Source organism: Spinacia oleracea, chromosome 1, assembly GCF_020520425.1.
Source record: "Spinacia oleracea cultivar Varoflay chromosome 1, BTI_SOV_V1, whole genome shotgun sequence".
Lineage (NCBI taxonomy): Eukaryota > Viridiplantae > Streptophyta > Magnoliopsida > Caryophyllales > Amaranthaceae > Spinacia > Spinacia oleracea.
Window position 1 is genome coordinate 122734720 of NC_079487.1, and position 17727 is coordinate 122752446.

At 35.5% G+C, this 17727-nt stretch overlaps 1 long non-coding RNA gene across 1 annotated transcript; it reads left to right on the plus strand.

Annotated features, from left to right (window-relative positions):
* Positions 1–7520, plus strand: LOC110775372 (uncharacterized). The gene is made up of 4 exons (XR_008932498.1): positions 1–203; positions 611–793; positions 907–996; positions 7484–7520. It is a non-coding gene; the product is annotated as an uncharacterized lncRNA (long non-coding RNA).
* Positions 7521–17727: the final 10207 nt, after the last annotated feature.

The following is a 17727-nucleotide window of genomic DNA, read 5'->3' on the forward strand; positions in this document are numbered from 1 at the left end:
ATTCAAACTTCAGTTCGTATTCGGGACTTCCCGTCCTCCAACTTCTGCTTCCAAAAACATCAACACCACCGACTAACAGAGTGAATGAGGCGTTAGGTTTTGCCTCGTCCACTTCTTCCATAATGGTGATATCCCTGCGTCATAGCTCCGCGAAATTAGCCCTAAAACTGTCGATTCTACTTCCTCTGGTCGCCGATTCTCAGGTGAGACATCGCTGCTTTTCCTTTTTTAATGTTTTTTTCACAATCGATGCTCAATTTTGAGTAATTTTCCATCAAAAGCTTCTGTTGTTGAGTAATGTAGCTGTGTTATACTTGAAATTTGTTGCAATTGTTGGAAAATTGAGTTCATTGGGTTATGATTTGCTGGAATTCTCGTCTATGTGAAGGCTGATTGTTTGCCGGATAATTGGATTGGATAGCGACACAACATTTAGTTCAATTGACGATCAAATTATTATTGTTGATCAGCTTAGGATGATTAGAAAAACACAAAAACATGAGAATACTAGTCAATTTTGAGCTTATTTCTGGCATGTTTGTTGAATTGAAGGTGGAATTAAGGCATCTTCTCGATTTTTTTTGGATGCTAATCGTTGTGCTATGCCTAGGTGTGTTATTTCATTGAAAAACTCCCCAAGCGAAGATGGAATGAGTAGTCCGAATAAGATGAATTGGTAAGGGGAGAGTGAAAATGAAGACTGGTAAAGAGGATCAGTGTGAGACTGTGAGCCAACCCTATAGATTGGTGCTTTTGGATGTGTTTGCTTCTTTCAAACGCTCATAATTCATCAGTAAGGGCTGGAAAATATTGAAGTTCAGTTCATTGACGAGGATATAGTATTGTGTTTTGAATTCATTCTTTAATGTGCATAAACTGATTGCTTTACTTTTGCTATGGCTGCAGTTGATGGACCAAAAGCTGGGAGTAAGATTATTAAAATCCGTAAAAAGGCTTTTGTTGAAGTTATTTGGAAACACCAAGCTAGAAAAATTGGTAAGTTTAGGTGTAATGCTATATTCTTGTTGCTGACCTCCTGATACAATCTTGTTTTTAACATTTATCCTTGTTCCTGGACGAATTGAGTGCTCTGTTTAGCATCTTTTACTCCCCAAATTATTGCACCAATATCTCCTACTTTCCATATCCTTGTATGTTCATGATTCATGATATATTATTTGAATTGTGTGTTAATTGATGCATTTTCTCAGTTTTTGCGATATTTGAGTACAGAATAATTAGAACAGGGAAGGTACAAATACAATTATATGACAATGAATGCCTTTCAACTAAAAATTGTGGTTGATGGACATGATTTGTCCGTACATCATTCTTAAACTGAACATGTAGAATCATATACAACAACTGACGTGATCCCTATATGTGCAACAACATGTAAACAATTTTATTAGGTATATGGTAAAAAGAAATTGAAATGTCCTCCGACATAATACTGGTTTTTGTCGGTGGTATCGACAAACTTGTATATTTGATTGACCTGAAGGTGGATTTCTCTAGTTTTAGGGTTAGAATCTAGTTAAAAGGAATTACGAAGAAAAATAACTAATAATAGGGGAGAGAAAGTGTAAGAGGTTATTAGATTCATGTTTGAGTCCTCTTATGGTGGGATGCTAGTGTATTATCTTAGTGGTCTAGAACACTATAGTACTCTACCAGTCTACCGTTGTCCATTGATTTTGTGACCGAATCTTGATTATTTGCTTGGGCTTGCTTCAGTTGCTTCCCTGGGCATTTCTTGCTAACAACTGGTATCTGAGTCTGGCATGGCTTAGGGATGCACAGTATAGACTCTATAGAGACGCTGGTGGTCGCTGGCTTTGTGTGGTTGTTGTTTTCTTGTAGGAGATTTGATGGTGAATTCCCTAGTAGTCGTTCAAGGGGAGGTTTTAGTATCTACTTGTTTCTCTACCTTGACTCTGATGGATTTCTATATCTTGCTTCCCAGCAACATTTATTTTCTGAATAAGTGCCTTCTCTAATTTAGGTTGTTATATTTTTCTAGGTGCTCACCTTGAAGTTCCACCTTTTCTTTTAAAATTCGGCACTGCTTGTGACTTTATATAGCCTTGTATTCTTTTCATATACTGTTAAGTAAAGAAATAAAGTATTCTAGCAATTTGACTGCATTATGCAGCTTTCTTCTTCATTGCTTAGAGAACGTAAGGACCAGGGGCTTAAAAATAGTGCACTCAACAAGTATACTAATGTGGAAATAATAGATATGAAATAAAATAAAGAACAATAAAGAACACACGGAAAATCATACATGGTGATACTAGGCTCTCAAGATCTCTCAGTCTAAGCATGAACCATGTTCATTACTCAAACATACGCTTTCCCAGTACACCTCACTAATATGAGAATTATTGTATTAGACAGCGTAATCATATTTTTATACTAGGGCATGGCACAATAAGAGTAGGTCTCCAAGAGCAAAACAGGTTCCGCAACTTTGTTAGCGTGCAAATCTTCCAGACTACATGAGTGTGCATCTTACTTGAACAAGCATGCAGCCCTTTTTCATCCTTTCTCTTCACTTGCAACAACTCTCACCCTTATGCCTCCTCTCTCATGCTAACCATCTCCATAACCCAACAGAGCCTTAATGAAGCATGATAAAGGCTAAGCTTTCTTGAGCGAAAAAGGTAGACCCCTTGGTCTGCTGTTTTTTTCACCCTAACTAATTAATAGATGATACTTGTAGAATGGATTTGGCTTTAGTAAGAAAATGTTCTGGTAATTTTTAGTGAAATTTGTTCTCAAGTTTGCCTCATTTTCAATCTAAAATATATGGTAATTAGTTCGGGTTTGAATGCGTCTAAAAAGCATGAACGGGGCCATGGGGACTTGGCTCGAGGGGTTAACATCAGAAAGGTCCCGGGTAAGGAACTTCAACGAGGTGCTTATTGCACACGAGGTGGTTTAGGGAATGCTAATGATTTTATGATCTATTGAATTTATTTTTGATTTGTGTTTTAAGTTCTACCTAGAAATGAAAGAGGATCTTGAAGTAAAGTTAGGACCTTACAGAGGCCAGTTATGTCTTCCTGATCTTAAAATTATTTATCTGTCCATTTATCGAACCCTCTCATCTGAGTTCTCTCTCTTGTATACTCTTCTAAATTGCTTTCCAGCTTCCAGCCTTCCATTAGTGGATCTATTCCATTCTTTAGATCCTCCTGTTTTTCAGTCTATGTTAATGAGCTTGTCTGCCTTTATATGCGTGTGTGTGTGGGAGGGGAGGGGGATGCGTTAACCCAGTGTTACCAGATTCGCAGGTACCCCTTGCGAATCTTGAACTGGTTCGCCCGTACCGAATCGAGTTCTCCGGCGACCCAATTCGCTGTGGTTCGCGAACCACATCGTTGGTATTGTCATGCCGAATCCGAAACCCTAGTTATAGCTATTGAAGGTCAGGGAAGACAAGAGAAGAAAATATATGTTGGGGCTTTTATTTGGGAAGGAAATAACATAATATATGTTGGGGCTTTTATTTGGGAAGGAAATAACATGTTATCTGAGTATGAATGTATGAGTATTAAAATAAAATCTTGTACAATTTTGTTTCAAAAATCCTGGAAAAAAAGAGTTTCAAACCCCTCTTGCGAACCTAAAACCAGCCAACCTGCGAATCGCGAACCCGAACTCGTACCCCGTACCGAAGCCAACCACGAATCAGGTAACCCTGCGTTAGCCTAAGGTTACTGTCGTGCCATTCAACCAGAACCCTGCGTACTTAATATTTTCAAAACATCCAGTTGAAAGGAGCTATGAATGAACTGAAACTGACGTGCTCTCATAGGTATGAATTAACTGAATGTTGATAAGAATTAACTTAACTTAGACACCATTAATAGCAGAAATTTAAGGGAAGAACTAAGAAGAAGATAATTGATTGATAAACTGGAAATGACTGTAAGTGTAAGTGATATTCAGCCTTTCAAGAGGCTTAATTCTCTCACAATTGACACTAAAAGCTAAACAAAACACCCATCAATATTCGACGCAATTGTCTCCCAGTCTCTCTCTAATTAGCTACATTTATAGGGCTTTCCTACTAACAAACTAAATTTCTTTTATTAAAGCCAACACAAGCTGAATTATTTTCCTCCTCCCTGAATTATCTTCCCCTTTATATGAATTATTTGCAGATATGTGGAGTTTTCATATGTTAGCTTTATGATGTGTGATTCATTTTGCTGAAAGTATACCAGACTTGACATGTTGTAGAGTAACTTATTGTATGAATAACTATCTGGTCTCTATCTTTTTCCACCGGGTTACCCCAGAAGAGTGACCAAATGGTATGTCACAGAAGATGTATTTAGCCACACCAAAGAGCGTAGCGACATATTGTTGTAGCTTAGCTATTCGAACATTATCTCAAAATTAGCCACTGCAGAAACCTATAACAAAAAGCCTTTTTCAACTCACGTTCATTGTATAATGCTGTACGCATTATAGTTCATCATCTTCTTATCGACACTGACTTCTGTCATTGATTGGTATATCCTTTTCTCCATATGGTGGTTTTGGTTCCTTAACTTTTCGTATGTAGGCGGGCCAGTAACCTGGGTAACCTTTGACAATTTTTACTCCATGTATTGTAAGGAAGCTTTTTCTAGTAGCCATAACTTGGTTTGCTGCATCCACATGCCCTTATCTAGACCTTGGACTTTCAGGAGGCCTTATAACATGATACTTCTCTTGGCAAGAATCTCATAGTTCCCTGATTTGCTAGTATTAGATTGGGTACGGGTTCGGAATTCATTACCTAATTTGCTAAGTTAGGCAAAAATGTACTACTTTCGTAGTATCATTCACCTTTTTCAGTTTGCGATTCGGGGGGTGATTAGGGAATTAGGTAACACACTAGTTTCTTCGATGTGCAATTATTGCTGCTTATGAATTTCTTGCTGATGGTGGGATCTATTTGAAATATCTATCGGGTATATTGGAGCCACTAACAACTCCCCTCCCCCACCCGAAAACTCCTTAGGACAAAACACCTAGACCTTTAGAACTGCTGCCCAATGAGTAGTTTCAACTTTCAAGCATTGAAGGTCAGTGACAAGAGTACAAGCAAATGGTTTGGAGTGACCTGAAATCTTTGGTATATCTTAGTAGTTTTTTCTTTTTATTATGCAAACAGATATCCTGATTTTTCTGTTTTCTCATCTATGTTGACTCTACTGACTTGGTTTACCTGGTTCAGTTGCAACATGTTGTTTGGCTCAAGCAAGATTTGTTTTACTAGACCTCAGAAACCAACAAGACTTGGTTTGTACAACTGTGTATTATGTATCCTAAGCAGCATATGTAGTTTGTTGTTTGTTACTTTGTTAGTATGAAATAGTATCAAAGTAAGTGCCATGAGGATTGTAGAGTTATGAAGCCTTCACTTCTAAATTTAGGTGCTAGATACTCCGTTACTCGGTATTATTTAAGGTCTGAGCTTCGATAAACTCTACATTTAACACTATACGGTTGTGCCATTGCATATTTTCTTCTCTTTAAGGATTATGCTGCTAGTTTTCACTTCATCTATAGGTTGGACTGTTGGAGATGTAAGTTTTTGGGTTGAAATGGGCTGTGCAATGCAGACTCTTCACGTGGCTTACTAACCTCAAGTACCCATGTTTGTACTTGACATGGAATATTGATATAGATACTTGCAGTGGTGTTTCCAGGATATTTTGACTCGTGGGTTTGGAATTTTTAGAGACATCTAATAAAATCAAACTTAAAAATCCAAAATTTAAATTATGACTAATAATTTGAGGGTACACATGTGCTATTACAATAGCATTAAATTTAACTTATTGTTATATAACCTTTCATCTCATGTCTATCTATCCAGAATCATAAATTTCAATTTAACAATATAAACACTGGAATATTCAAACCCTACCTCCTTCAACTGCAAAACGAAAAATAAATATAATTCTAAACTAAAATCTAAGATTCTGTTGTTCAAACAATTTAATTCAATTGATTAATTTGCTAAACATAATCACATACCAGAAACAAGATAATTAGTTTATAGTGATTCTGTTATGTAAAGGAAAAACAACAAAGAGGGAAGGTTAAAATGGGTAACTTGGGTTTTGTACCCCTAACCTTGATTAGAACACCTTATAGGTTCGACCACTAAGGCGCTGGACATTTATACGAGTTTACTTGGTTTTATAAGATAATCAAAAAATGGAGGAAAGGGAAAAATGGGTAACCGAACCCCTGACCTTGAATGTACCTTGGAGCTTGACCACCAGGAGGTTTATTGTTGTAGGATGCATTTACCTTGTTACAGTGTATGTTTTATTTTATTTTTAAACTTTTTGCAGATTTTTTCCGCTTTTAGGAAGAACTGAAGCATACTAAAACAGCCACTGGATACTTTACACTTCTTTTTGGACAAGTAAAGCCAACATTTTCATAAAATGGTTTAGCCTTGCACTTGCAGATGTATGGGTATAATCTGAATCTAACGTAGAACTAGGATGCACTTGTGACTTATCTACATAAAAGAACAAGCTTGAAGATAGTTGCTATTAATGTAGGAAACTTTTGTGGTTGTTTGACTAATAAGGGTGGCTGATAAGCTTATTGATTCTCAGTTAACCTCCACAAGGCTTCATCGTTCATAGATTAACCGGTAAGTTTGTCATTCTAAATTATTTGTTCTGTCCAACTGTTTTAAGAGTTACCACCCCAAGACTTTAACCAACTAAGCTAGTTGGCCATCCACAATCCACAGGATGGACTGTTCACAGGTTGTGTTCTTTTCAACTATTTTGACCTATATCTGACGAAACAAATGTAGATAAAATAAGTTCAACAAAAGAAGTTTTTTTTTCCGAACAAATTGACTCAAAAATAAGTTTATTTCAGTCAAAATAAGTCCAGAGAAGTAGAATAAAACATAACCCTAATGCTACATCCCTGAGAATTATCTTGGTACATGGCTCTTCCCTAAAAGACTATAAGGTTGAATGGGTGTACAGATTTCTTTTAGTAATTTGCATGGGGCTTGTTTTCCCTTCCGAATTCTGATGATAAATCCATTTTACTCAAACTGGATAAGAGCATGCGCTGAACACACCATAAGGCCTAAGATTTAAGTACCTAGATTCCAAACTCTGAATAAGAGACGGAAAAACCATACAGTTATATGCCAGATTAATAATTTTCTTGACCAATCAATTAAACACTTCTTACAACACCGTCATAGACAGAAATGCACTAAGAATAATCTCAGAGAAGATAACGCATATTGGTATCTCTGGGTTGTTCTTCTATCGCTTCTGTTCGAAAATGCGTTTACATCATCAAAACTGTTATATTCATTTGTTGAAGATATAATGCTTGTCAAAGACATGGTATGTTTAACTTCGCAAGATTAGTGAGGTGGTTGGGTTATGACTGTAATTGGTCTTTGTCTTTTCTTTCTCGACCTTTGAAGATCAGGGATCTAAGCCACCCCTTCCACAGTTCAACCTGTAAGCCAACTCCCCAAGCTTGGAGAAATCTTTATTGCTGCTTTCTAATTACCCCTTTAACCTCTTATTAATTGTTGAGATTTCTATTGATGTATATCTATCTTTGCAGTTGGATTTTATTTTCTATCTCAAAGAGGGGACGAGCTGCCGTGGAAAAATTATTCATTTTTCTTGAAGCTGCAAGCATAACTAATGACGTGCTTTGGGATAATTGACTTTTCAGGTAACTGTATTTCTTCAGTCACTAGACGCTAATTATTGTTAGTGACTTATTAGTGCAGTGTGTGCAATTGCCCTTATAATTGCAATGGAAAAGCTTATTGTCTTTTCAGTAATTTCGTATTGCTGCACTGTTAGATTCTCAGGATAAGAAATTACGATGCTTTTTTTTCTGTGGTTCCATCATCGATTTCGATGTTGACAAAATTTAAAAATGCTTATTGCTCTCAGATAGCCATGGCTGTAATCAGCACACCAAACTCTCACAATTGCATTATCTGACAGTATCTTCCAGCCGCTAGGGTTGGAAGTGGGAACAAAATTTCTCGGGAAAGGGGAATGAGCTTGAGAGTAGGCCATACAGATTTTACTCATCAAATCTGCTCTATTAACCAATGCTATCCGTATCTGATGTGGAAGCATATAGGCCAATTCTAGAAAAGTTTTCCCTTCGTCTTGAAAGTTGAAATAATAGCTTAATAGGTCATTTTCCTGTTTTGAGCATTCTTTCTTGAAATTTAGGTCGTTTTCTTTTCTCTTTTTTAAGGAAAAAAGGTCGTTTTCTTAACTTTGAACATTTTATGGATCACAAATTCTTATTTAGTTATTTATAATGGGTGTACAATAAATATTGTACACCGAAGTAAAAGTTGACTCAAAATGCTTAAAAGTTACATTTATATATGTAAAAGTTATCTATTTTTTAATGATAAATATTTTCATTTGAATAAAAATTATTTCTTCAAAATCACTAATAATGTATAAATTAATCATTTAACCCTTTAAAATATTTATCTATCAACTTTTTAATTTTATAATATAAAAGTTACAGAAAAATAGGTTAAAGTTACAAAAAAATGCATAAAAGTTATCTTGGTGTACAATAAATTTATTGTACACCTTGTGCGCGCAAGACCTTTTGTTTATGGATTGCCTTTACTAGTTGAATATGACTACTGTCACATCAACTCTATCGCTCTCACTTGAACGATGGCTTTTCTAAGACATAAGACACTTTGCTACCAAGCAAGCTTCTTATATTGATATAGTGGTAAAGAATGTACCTTCTTACATGCCAAAAAAAAGAAAAAACACACACGTTGCACTGCTGTTCCATACCTTCACACATTAATTGAACATTTCTTTACTAATGATTACGTACAACCAACTTTCTTCCACACCTGTTGGGATCAGTCACTCCTCAAATGTTTCATATGCATTGATATAGTCGATGTTATATAGAGTTCTTTTGACTCTTGTGTGTGAAATTGTGAATCCAATTTAAAATTTGGTAAAAGTATGTGGTCGATCTTGACATCTTGAAGTATTTGAAATTAGGCCAGGTTCTTTATTTTTTTGCTTATTCACCAAAAATAAGTTCAGTTATGATGTTTTAAATTTACATTAAATAAGTTTGTATAAGTTCAAAGGTGTTAAAATTCAATAAATATAAACATAACCACAGGTTCAGACAAATAAATTCAGCGAAAATCAGTTAAGTCAAAAATCGAAATAAGTTGAGAAAACCACACCCTTATCTAAGGCTTATGTTAGGAGGGATATGAGATAAGAGATCGAAGGAGGTGAAAATCAGAAAATGGAAGGATGAAATAACAATAGAGATTGAAATCGAGGAAGGATAGTTATGAATTTACGATATTTTTGCTCAATTCCCTTAGACACTTAGAGAAGGACCTTCAGATAATACACGTCTTATTATTCAGAATGGGAGCCTGAGGATTTTTTTGGTTTTCTTTTTACCTCGTGAAACACAACGCAAATCAGTAATTTCCTTTGGTCAGGAACTCAGAACTCAGGACTCGGGCCAAAAATATTTACTCGTGCTATCTGAACTCGTCAGTTGTCATAAGATCAAATAAATTAGTCAAAACTTTTGATTTTATTTTGCACTCTTTGAGTCTTTTCCCGTGTTGGCACCAGTACGAATGCAGGTTTATTGATTGTGTTCTGAAAGAAAGGACATATTTATTCATTAAACAATTACATTAGTTGAGTACTTGTTACCCAAATCCTAGCGGTACTATTGCAAATCTACTAATTGTGTAATTGGTACTTATCTTGCTATCTTTGTGGGGGCATTAACTAATTCATTTGATAATGCGTAGTACAAATGTACAATAATATGGAGTATTAATATTGGTCTTGCCAACTTTTAAAAGAAAGTTGACCTGCCTTTAAAATTTCTTCCAAGGTATATTTTTTGGGATTCATGCCGGTATAGATAGCCGTGGGTCGGGTCGGGCTTCGGGACAAGCCCATGGGTCGTGGCTTAAATAGACCGTGCCTGAGCCATGACCACTCGATTTCGGGACGGGGCGGGCTGAAAAGTTCAAAGCAGGGCCCACGGGTCCTGGGCTTCGTGCAAGGCCAGACCGTCGTGTCTAAGCCTAAAGTTACTAAATTTAGCTTGCTTTGTCGAGCCATGTCGTGCCTTATCGTGCTTTTTCCAAAAAAATTGGCCCAGGCCCGACCCACGGCCCACGATTTTGTGCTCGTGCCGAGCCGTGCTTTTTTCGTGCCTGTGGCGGACCAGGCTTTTTTCGTGTTCGTTCGGGCCTCGGCCTTGCCCGGCCCGACCCACAACCATGCATCTTTAGATGAGGGGTGAAATTATTTGAGCGAGATGAATATATTTTAGGTAAGAAAAACTTTAATTAATACTTCGGATGTGATAAACGTAATCAATACTTCATAATCTGTATAAGGAAGGAATGTAATTGGATGTATCATTGTGTTACGAATGATAAAGAAGAGAAACCTACATGATGATCCTAATTAATACGGAGAAATAAGGAATAAATCTATATGTTGTGCGTATTTGCGTAAGTATTGATCCTACTGATAAGGAAATTTTTAGTTGATTGCAACTTACAAAGGTTACCACCTTAACAATCACATAAAGTTGTCCTTTTGCAATTTTGTGTAGTCGGTTTTATGTAATTTTGAGTGTCAAAGCTTTACGAGTATACTACACTCAATGTATACAGATTTCCACCTTCGTTTTCTAAGTGTTTACAACCTTGAGCATTGATTTTATAATTTTGCTCCCTGTAGTTTGTGATGCCGAGTACAACCGTTCTCTACATCCCGAGTCATAGTTGATGTCATTGAGGTCAATTTTTCCTTTTACTTATTGCTTTGCTGACTTTTAGTACTATATGCTGGTTTTTGTGGAGTGAATAAATTACACCCTATCCACTCCATTTATTCAAAAGGTTAAATAACAAAGTTATTATCTGCTGGTGTTATGGCGAGTCAGGATTAAAGTTATTGTTGGGATGGCACGTTGGGAGGAAGTATGAATCAATATCTGATATGTATTTCAAGATACATATCACCCCATTTTTTTTTTTTAAATGGCATCTGTTTTTTAAAAATAGCATCAGTTTTTGAAAAATTGCATTCATTTTTCCAAAATGGCATCTCTTCTTTGAAAAATGGCACCTACTTTAATATTTGTTTTATCCTTATTTTGTCGTTTAGTGGCCTCTCCGCCCTCGGCACGTTGGAAACTAAGAAAAGTCTTGGTCCCTTAAACTCCACAGTCCTATGACTATGTCTGTTGGTTGTGTTCGAGAACTTAAATGAAATTCAACTATAGAAGCGAGTTAATGTCCAACTATATTCTTCTGTAGATTTTGTTTGCATTTTATTTTAGTTTTGTTTCCTTTGAGTATTAGTTGAGCTTATGTTTGCCTTTTGTTTCGTGTTCTCCATGCAATTCGTTTCCCCACATCATGTAATGCTAACTCAATCCGTGGACTATGGACCATGGTGCACATAGAGCATGGTGCACCATGTGCACCAAAAGAACACATGTGCATAAACAAAAGAACATGACACTACGACAAAAGAACATGCAATATAATGTTTTACTTTTTTTGTTATAAAAAATCACAATTTATTAAAAAAAAAAAAAAAAAATGTCCATGTTCTTTTTGCGTAACCAAATGTTCTTTTAATTATATACTAATGTTCTTAAGGTGCACCATGCTCTATGTGCACCATGGTCCACCTTCTAAATTACGAATGCTAACCATCTTATTATGCTCCTTCCTTCGAAATTAATTGTCAATGACAAGAGCATCCATGTTATACTCCCTTCAGCACTAATAGCGTAATATTTTGTGAAAATTAGTAACGTGACAACTGAATTCAAGGAATAGTTTCTTCCCCCATTTTATCTGAACTCTATATGTTTGTTCTTCTTTACTATCTTTTGATTGTTCCTGAACAATTACCTTCGTCAATTCACCTCCCCAATTTACTGGAGTATCATCTATTCCTCATTATCGTTACCCTAATATTTTTAAAGAGGCTCCTACAACAAGCGGGATAGGGGGGGTCGGGTGTGTGCAATCTTACCCCTGCAATGGCATGAGGTTGTTTCCAATTGACCTATAAGAACTGGATGAGTATCTTCTAGCTCATGGAAAGGAAACAAAAAGGTTTTGGGAGCCATTTTGATTTAGTCCATTATATCTCAAAGCCAAAAGAACAATTAAATTTTTGGCTCCATTAGTAATGTGGCTCCATTTGTTCATTTGTTCCTGTGTTTTACGGAGTAAAATTTATATAATTCATGCCATATGTTGTACTTCGTGCTAAGGGCCATTCAATATCGTCTTTTGTTCCAGTTTTCTATTTTTTACAAAACTAAAATATGAAACCATAAAAAGTAGATCTCAATTTTTTGTTGTCATTTTTTAAAATCAAATAGATTACTATAGACCTGGTGATTTTTAAGTATATGATTCAATCTAAATCTAAGGACTTGCAAAATAAAAAATACTGGAAACCCAGAGTAATTGTGAATGAAAGACAGATTTTGAATTTAGAAACAACCACATCATCGTGCCAGCTAAAACTGCTCCGTAGTTGTGATCCTCTGTGCCTTACTCTCTCTCCTTTTTCTTGTCCGTTTTCTTTGGAACTTCTCTTTTTGGTGAGGTTGTTTTTTCGGATATCAGATATGTGTGGCAACACACATATCAGCTAAAAGACAAATAGCTAAAAGACAAAAAAGGAAGTACTATTTATGTTAAAAAAGTACCATTCTGTAAAAAAAAAAGTGCCATTCAGTTAAAAAAAGTACCATTTTTGTTTTAAAAAGTACCATTTAATTTCTTTTTTGTCATTTTTCTTATTTTGTCTTTTGCCATGATATGCATTTGTCCACACATATCTGATATCCGAAAATACTTCCTCCTTCTTGGTTGTTTGGAATAACTTTGTCGTCTCCTTAGCCTTTCATTTAATAAGCCAGGTACTATTCACACGTCCTTACTGGAAAAAGCCAGATACTATTCACACGTCCTTACTGGAAAAAGCCAGGTATTACACTGGAAAACATATTTATTATGAAAGATTGTTGCTACTTTTAAAATTTAATCAAGTCTTCAAAGTTTCTCAACGTATGTGCTCCGTAAGATATACTTTTTCTGTTTTTTTAGTTGTGAAAATTTGTTTTTCACGTTTGCCAATGCATATCTTTAAAAATTACTCCGTATATACTTTCTCCGATTCTTTATTGTTGCAACATATCTCTCTACACGGTATTTAAGAAAGTAGTACTTGAGTGGGTCCATAACCACTTTAGTCACATTACTTACTTCATCTTAGGTGTAAAAATATAACTTTTGGTAAAAATGTTTCCATTTTACATGTGTTGCAACTATTGTTACATTTCCATTTTAGAGAAGTGTTGCAACTATATAGAAATGGAGGAAGTATTAAATTACAAAGTAAAAATTATAAAAAAATTGATACCGTAAAAATATACATTAAGATGAATCTAATAAGAACGTACATGAATATATTATTTCTCAAGTATAGATCGTCAAAAATAACAAAATAGAGTATGTGAATAGTGAAATAGTTTTTAGCCCGAATAATCTTTTAATATGAAATTCAAGAAACTGCAATAAAATAAGAAAAGTAACAGCTAATACAATGTATAAGTAACACCAACATAGAAAATCAAGTAACATCAGTAAATAACCTTTCCCACAGTAGTTGCGCCTAGACCTGGAAAAACTGAGCAGGACCCGAAAAATCGACTCGATTGATCCGATCTGTAACCCGAAATTGATCAGAAACGACGTCCCAAAATTCACCCGAAAATCAAATAGAACCGACCAAAAATAACCTACCAAAATTCAGGTTATTTCGATTTCGGGTGAACTTCGGTTCGGTTCAGGTCGTTCGATTCGGGTCGTTCGGGTATCGGGTCATTTCAGGTCAAATCGAAATAAACTGAACCAAAAATAACTGTAAAATTTTAATCAACCCGAACCGATCCGAACCGAAGAGCAACTCGAATTTACCAATTAGTTTTAAATACAAGTTTTTTTTAGCTTTTCATATTATTACTCCCTCCGTCCCAGATTAGTTGTTACACTTTCCTTTTTCGTCCGTCTCATATTAGTTGTTACACTTCTAAATTAGGAATGTCCCCACAATTATTATATTGTCTCTCTCTTCCCACTAAATTTCTTTTGTCCCCACGCCATCTCTCATTCAATTAAAAAAATACCCCACTAACTCCTATCACATCTACTTTTTCAATAAAATAACAATTGATAACCAAACAACCACTTATCACCTAAAACTTTGTGCAAATATAAGTGTAACAATTAATCTGTGACGGAGGTAGTATTATTTTATTTTATTTTGATATTATTATTATTGTTATTATTTTCTTTTTATTAATTTATATTCTTTTGTGTTATACTCCCTCCGTATTTATTTAAGAGATACACTTGGTCGGGCACGGGTATTAAGAAAAATAATGGGATTTTTCATGAAATGCCCATGAGGTTTGCCTTAATGCACCAAATACCCCTAAACTTTCCAGAATGCACCAAATACCCTTGAGGTTTTAAAAAATAACACAGAATGCCCTTAATGAGCATTTTCCGTCAATTCCGTTAAGTCCCCGTTAGTATGAATTTACTTGTTTGCCCTTACTCACCATTTTCTCTACTAATCCTAATATTAATACTTAATTAAAATAATTAAACCCCTAAAAAACTAATTAACTATTATCTAAAAAAATTAAGCCCCTAAAATAATCTAATTAGCTATTAAAAAAAACAAAAAAAATTGACCCCAAAATATGAATCTGCTATTCTGCTTGCTTGCTTCTTCATTTGTCTTCATCTTCACCTTTGTAATTTTGATACGACATCTTCATCATCATCATCTTCTTTCTCATCTCAAAACACCATGTAAGCAATGACCATCACCATCCTATCCCTAATTAACCGTCTCTCCTCCAATTCGCAAAACCCGCCCCTTTTTCTTTCTCACTCTCGCCCAATTTCTCTCTCCTGTTCTTCACCATCACCATCATCATCACAAAACCCAACCATCAAAACCAAACAAAATCAGCCATTATATATAAGCACCCGGAAAAATTATTCACGAAATCTTCAACAAAACATACCCCATCTCCAACCTACACGGGCGACGACGATGGTGGAGCCTGCAATGTGATTGGGGGAGACTACCATGGCTGCTCACAATGAACTCTTCCTCTTATTTTCTTCCAAACCCAAAAAATCAACCCAAAATATCGACCCAAAAAATCACCCAAAATTGAGAAATATTATCTACAAAAATCGAAGAGAAACACCCCTTAATTTGCAGATGATTCACAACAAAAAAAACACTCATAATTAACAGAAAATTCGCAACCAAAAAACCCTTAATTTGCAACCATGGAGGAGGAGAGAGAAAACCCATTTTTTTTTAATTTTTTGTTCGAATTTAAGGATCCATGGAAAGAAGGGGAGGGAAGCAGAATAAAGGAAAAGGAAAAAAAAAGAAAAAAAAAATAAGGAAAAAAAATTTGATTTGCAGACTCCCTGAGATTTTGGGAAGGAGAAGGAGAAAGAACAAAGGAACATGAAAGAGAAAAGAAAAAGAAAAACAGAAAAATTTAAAAAATTTAATGTTAACGGAGACTTTAATGAATTGACGGAAAATGCTCATTAAGGGTACTTTGTGTTATTTTTTAAAACCTCAAGGGTATTTGGTGCATTCTGGAAAGTTTAGGGGTATTTGGTACATTAACGCAAACCTCAGGGGCATTTCATGAAAAATCCGAAAAATAATTGAATGAAATAAAGTAATAAAACAAGTGGGGTTGGGTAGATATTTTAATAAGTAAAATAAGTGGGGACCATGTCATTTTAGGGGGTGGGGGTGGGGTGTAGTCATGAAATTATTTGTTTAATAGGGTGGTGGGATATATATGATATATTAGATAGATTATTTAATTAGATGGTGGAGTTGATAAATTACTAAAAATGGCAAGTGTATCTCTTAAATAAATATGGCCGGAAAAGACAAGTGTATCCCTTAAATAAATACGGAGGGAGTAGGTAAAAGGTTTGACAATATTATGATAGTGACCACCAAATCTAAAGAGAAATAAGGCAATCAAAACTCGAAACACGAAAAATCCGATCCAACCCGAAAAACCCGATCTGATATGACCCAATGCGATATTGACCTGAAATTCTAACCCGAACCAGACTCGACCCAATAATAAAAAATCGAAGTTACCCGAAACCCGAATTAACCCGACCCATACCCGAAAACGACCCGAAAAAATAATCCGAAATGATTGACCCGAATGAAACTGATCCGAAACCGATCCAAACGACCTGTTTTTCAGGTCTAGTTGCGCCACGTCACACCATCTAGTTGATGGTGTGGCTGGTCAGAAAACAAGCTAATTGTTTATTACTCCGTATTTCCTACTTCCCTATGGGCCCACTTGAATCATAAAAAATTCCATTTTTGTAACTTTATTCCCCACTCGTTTTCCCATTACTTTATTTTCAATTACTCCATTTGCATCTTTTTTAATACTAAGGACTAAGAAGTATCAAATTCAACTACTCTCTTTTTTTTTCTCGAATATTAGTCACTTTTGGAATTTTTACACTATTCACATGGGATCTTATTTTGTTCGTCTTAATGTGTAGTTTAACAATATCAATTTTTTATATTTGTCTAACATACGTATTTGGAGATATTTACATTTAAATATTGAGTTGAAAAGTCAAACCATGACTAATATTTAAAAATGGAGGGAGTATGTTTTCTGAATACTTTTATTTGTTAATATGTAACTCCTATACTCATACGGAGGGTGGATGCATTTATTTCTTTTTTGAACTATAATTTATTTAAGAATGCATGACAAAATCGCGTGGTGTTTGGATAAACGATTAGCTCATTGTATACTCTGTATTTTTCTTTTTTTTGATGGGCCCGTATAAAATATGTTTTGCAGGGTATAATTTAAAGTTTTTCTAAAAAGAAACATACTCCCTCCGCCCCTTATACTCGCACCGGTTTGACCGTTGCGGAGTTTAAGACACTTGAATTTATTTATTAAATTAATGGGTGTTAGTTTGATAATGGGATTTTTTTTAATATAGTTAGTGGGAAGTATGTAAAGGTGTGTGGAGTTGTGAGTAGGGATGTCAATGGGGCGGGGCAGATACGGATGTAGGTCCCTCCATCCCCATCCCCACCTAAAATTTTCATCCTCATCCCCGTCCCATCACCCATGGCGGGTACAAAGTTCATCCCCATCCCCGCCCCAACGAGTACAAACTAAAATCCACCCCCGCCCCACCACCCACCTGGGTATCCATCTTCGTCTCATCCCCGCTCCATACCCACCTAGTTTTTCTTATTTAGAAAATCTTTGCCATATATACGAAGTAACTAAAATTTAACTTTAGAAAAGACACCTTATTACTAAAAGTATCATATATAATTAGAAAAAAATACTCGTAATAACAAAAAAATCCAAACAAAAAAAAAACTTAAAAGTCTCACCTAAATTCATATTATTACCTACAAACAAATAAATCCACATCCTTCCTATCACCCATGGCGGGTATGAAGCGACGCGAGTGGAGATGGGGAGGGGCGGGGAGGGGAT